The following is a 4,901-nucleotide window of genomic DNA, read 5'->3' on the forward strand; positions in this document are numbered from 1 at the left end:
AAAGAGGCAGTGCTGTAGAATCGTGGGCGGGGCTAAAGAGGCAGTGCTGTAGAATCGTGGGCGGGGCTAAAGATGCAGAGCTGTAGAAGCAGGCGTTGATATTTTCCTGTGGAGGCGGGGCTTAGCCACACTATTACATCATAAAGCGGCACATCCCGAAACGAGTCATTTTCTGAGCTTGGTTTCAATAAAAGCTGTTTCTAAACTAACGAGAAAGTTTTGAGTTCTGAAACTTACTGGATGTTTTTATAGTACATTGACCTGTTATATGTCAAAAGATCAAGGGAATTTGATTTCTCAGTTCATGACCCCTTTAAATCAAGATACAGTTACTGGAGATGCAAGATTACTTCAGATATTAAGTTGAAAACTTAAACAAATCTATCAAAATGAATTGAGTTTATGCTTAAAAAAAAATTTATTCAAAAAGAAAATAAGATTATTTTTCGTTTGACGTCCAAACTAATGGACTTTTTCTTGCAGTTCTGAGTTTAGATCTCACAATTTTTAGAAAAAATATATATATGTTTATAATTTGTGAGTCTGAATAGTGAGATAAAAAGTTTTACCTTTTTAAGTTTACCTTCTTTTTAATTTTATATCTCATGGTGTAAAAAGGCTTCCACATTTTTCAAACCCTATTGACAGACATATTTAAGTTTATTTAGATTTTCAAGTAAATGTGTCTTGATTTAAGGATGTTTAGATATTTGTATTGAAAAACAACTTTTTCTTTTTTTTTTTTGCAAAATTCTTCTTTCCTAAAATCTCCATCATTTCTTCAGTGTCAGCCACCATGAGCTCAACAGAAGTGACTTTATCATGATTTTAAATGTGGTTGTCACCCCAAAATGTTGTGGTTGTGGTGTGCAGTTGAGTGTTTTCTTCAGGACACCGAGCTTTCTCTCCCGTCTGCAGGTTTGGTCCCGGTCTGGTCATCTACTGGTACGGGTTCGTATCTGAGCTGGACTGCCAGCGGGGCCGAGGGATCCTGCTGAGAGACGGCTTCCCCTCGGACATCGTAACCCTGAGCCGAGTCTGATCCGTCACGGGGACGTTTGTTGCTGTGGATGTCAGTCCGGAAGCAATTTAGCTTTCCTGCAGCGTGAGACTCCTGGCAAACATCTGCTGTGAACTCCGGCTGAACTCCAGCGGCTCGGGAGAGAAAACAGCGGCGCCTCAAATCCTGCCGAGGCCGGTGACACGCGTCACTCTTATCTTGCTCAGAGACGCCGATGGATGAGACGTTTGTGATTGTTTGTGTTCAGTTATAAAGGCTAATAAAGTTGTGAGTTCTCCATATATTCTGTGTGTCTATCTTCTGAAACTTTCTTGAAGTGGGGTCCAGAGTGACGCTCTCCAAAGCTTCCTCTTCCTCTCTGAGCTGTTAAGAGCTGTGGAGAGATCTCAAGAGATTCCTGTCTGGGCACTATTAACCCTGTGACGCCTGACATATGAAGCACAGTCAGAAAACAATGAAATGGAACAGTTCATTCAACCTTTAAACTACATTTTTTATAAAAAGTTTGCGTGTGTGTTTTATGTTTTGTATCGTATTTGATGCATCTGATACAGTGAGAATATGGAGGAAAAAACAGCTCAGGTTTATTCAGAGACAAACTGTGCAAAAATATGCAGTTTAGGTGCAGATGCTTATATTTATATGATGAAATTCTGATGCTTGTAATCTAAATCAGTGAGATCTTTCTAACAGTACAGCAGATACTAACATAAAATGATCTAAATATCAGTCATCGCTCTATATCTCCAGTAATCTGTCTCAGTAAGATGAGATTGAAATGCTCCAAACATATAATGCAGTGATTGAGAGCTGAAGAAATAAAGGCTCCTCAGAAGATGTGAGATGTTCTGGAGGCTTGTGAAGATCATTCCTCCGCTGAGGAACAGTGAAAGTAAAGCTTCTGGAAACAAACGCTCCTCAAAAGATCCTGAGGATCAGATTTGAGACTCTAAAACATGATTGATGGAGAATCAAGTAAAGCTGAGCTGCTTCAGTCCAGTAAGTGTTCATCTGGAAATATTACTGCAGTTATTCTGACGCTTACTTGATCAAAAACCCTTACCATTAATCTCTAACCCAAGAGACGGGCCCCAAACACAAAGGCCCTCAGCGCCCCGGTAACGGCTAGCTCTTAACGGAGTACAGAAAGAAGTAAAAGCACGGTAAACAGGGGAGTCAGTTCCTCTGGAGAGCTTCCTGTCATTGTGTTCATGATGCTTCAGTGCATGAAAGAGCCTATAAATTAGATTGTGCTCTGAACGTCGGGCTGTTTTCATGTCCGCCTGCTTCTGCTTTTAGACTGTTGTGATTTTAACTCTGCTGGTCTCTCTTTAATGTGTGTCAGTAAGCAGCATTACAGTGGTAGTTCACGCAAAAATGATAATTGTGATCATTTGCTTATCACTTTTTCACAAGGTACTAATGTGTAGCATTTAAGTACTAAAATGTACCTTTCAGGGGTAAATAAGGCACAAAGGTGAATGTTTTGTAAGGGTCCTGCACCAGTCACAGCTTCTTTACCCTTTTTTTTTCTGAGAGCGCAGAAGACTTTCATTCGTCTTCTGACACATAAAGATATTGTTAATGAAACCATAAGTAAGATTTAAGAAAAAAAGAAAGAAAAGAAATTAATACTTCAGCAAGGAAACAATTAAATCAAACGTGTCAGTAAAGACATTTATAATGTTACAGAAGTTTTCTATTTCAAATAAATGCTGTTCTTCTGAACTTTCTATTCATCTGTGAATCCTGAAAAATAAAATGCATCACAGTTTCCACAGAAATATTGTGCAGCACGACTGTTTTCAACATTGATAATAATCAGAAATGTTTGTTGAGCAGCAAATCAGCATATTAGAATGATTTCTGAAGATCATGTGACACTGAAGACTGGAGTAATGATGCTGAAAATACAGCTGCGCATCACAGAAATACATTACAGTTTAACAGATATTCACATAGAAAACAGCTGTTTTAAATTGTAATAATATTTCAAAATATTCCTGTATTTTTGATCAAATGAGTGCAGCCTCGGTGAGCAGAAGAGACTCTTTCAAACCTCATTGGATTTCATGCATCAAGCAAATACAGTTGAATGTCTTATGGGTTTGGAACATCATGAGTTGTGAGTAAATGATGAGCTTAAAACCTTTAATGCAAGAGGTTTTAATAATCTCAAACTCCTGCAGATCAGCACACGTGAACCGGTGGAGCCGCAGTCATTTTTGTGAGATGCTGGTTCCATGAAAGCTGTTCCCTGCAGACGGCTGTGAGCGGATCCCACTGAAGGTGAATGCAGAGGTCTGAGAGGCTGATGTTTGGAGCAGATCTGCAGTGATTCGCAGCTGTTTCTGCTCAGTCATTAACATATTCATCTCTCGGCAGAGCAGCAGGTGTGTTATGATGTGCTGCTGGACGTTTAGACTCACACACACACACACACACACACACACATTCTCTGCTGGCAGCTTCGTTTTTTCTGATGGTCTTTCCATTGCAGCTGAGATTTCAACTGTTTAATCAAACGTACAGCAGCACAAAGCAGTGCTTCAAACTAAACTAAATGAATATTAGTCCTGTTTAAATTAAATTAAATACACCACTTAATATGAACAGTTTTACTTTGCATGTCACATTGGGACTAAAATGTAGTCATGGATCAATTTTGACTACTATAGGTAAACTTTATATTTTTTATGTCCCATATTATGTCTCAATTCAATAACTGAGACACAATCTTGGACTGAATGGTTGAAAAGTCTCACCAAGGCTGCATGTATTTGATCAGAAATAGTTTAAAACAGCTGTTTTCTATGTGAATATCTGTTAAACTGTAATGTATTTCTGTGATGCGCAGCTGTATTTTCAGCATCATTACTCCAGTCTTCAGTGTCACATGATCTTCAGAAATCATTCTAATATGCTGATTTGCTGCTCGAGAAACATTTCTGATTATTATCAATGTTGAACACAGTCGTACTGCACAATATTTTTGTGGGAAACTGTGATGCATTTTATTTTTCAGGATTCACAGATGAATAGAAAGTTCAGAAGAACAGCATTTATAATGCATTTACTGTCACTTTTGATCGATTAAATGCATCCTTGATGAATAAAAATAATTTCTTAAACAAAAAAAACGTTTGAAAAGTAGTGTAAATATAAAGCTTTTGAAGTAATACAAATAATACATTCATTTATATTTATGAAAGCATATACATTTTAATCTACATAAATTATACATCACAAAATACATGCAAATGCCTAATAATGAATCCTAATGTGATTTAAGATGAACTTATATTATAAAATGCTTTTTACATTATATTGAAATATAAATTGTGTAATGTTATAAATCTTTCCTGTCACTTTTGATCAATTTAATGCATCCTTGCTGACTGAAAGTAGTAATTTTCCTTTTTTTCCCTCCCAGAATTTCCTGATGCCCAAGTTTTGAACAGAAGTGTACACTGTTGGGTGGAGTTTCTGTTTAAATGCTGTTATATTCCGTGTTTGCTAATCACAGCTGGTCTGTAGTTGTGTTCTCAGTGAAAAGTGCTGCAGGACTAGAGGGATATTGGTTCTTCTCAGTCCTCCACTGAGTGTTTATGTGGAAGCTGAAGGATCTCAGATGGTTGTGCTGGGAGACTGTTCCTCGTCTGCTCTCATCTGTCTGTCAGCGGATGTTCAGGCGTTTGCTCTGATTGTTCTGGATTATTGTGTTTGGCTGGAGGGATCTAGTCCGGCCCCTAAAGGTCAACGGCTCGAGTGGCATTTGGGTTCTGACAGGTGACCCAGATTCACTGATATTCATGTTCTGTTGGAGGCTGAGCGTCTGTCCACGAGCTGCAGTCAGAGAACAGCAAACCGGTCTGAGACG

General features: G+C 38.4%; 1 long non-coding RNA gene across 1 annotated transcript in view; it reads left to right on the plus strand.

Moving 5' to 3' along the window:
• The window catches only part of LOC107749534 (uncharacterized), a 31,504-nt gene extending 30,252 nt beyond the window's left edge, over positions 1 to 1,252 (plus strand). The window contains exon 3 of the long non-coding RNA XR_001641044.1: positions 919 to 1,252. This is a non-coding gene — a long non-coding RNA (uncharacterized LOC107749534). The remainder of the gene's footprint in view (positions 1 to 918) is intronic.
• The last annotated feature ends 3,649 nt before the right edge of the window (positions 1,253 to 4,901 follow it).

Source organism: Sinocyclocheilus rhinocerous, unplaced genomic scaffold (assembly GCF_001515625.1).
Source record: "Sinocyclocheilus rhinocerous isolate Xijiao unplaced genomic scaffold, SAMN03320098_v1.1 scaffold1071, whole genome shotgun sequence".
NCBI classification, from domain to species: Eukaryota; Metazoa; Chordata; class Actinopteri; order Cypriniformes; family Cyprinidae; genus Sinocyclocheilus; species Sinocyclocheilus rhinocerous.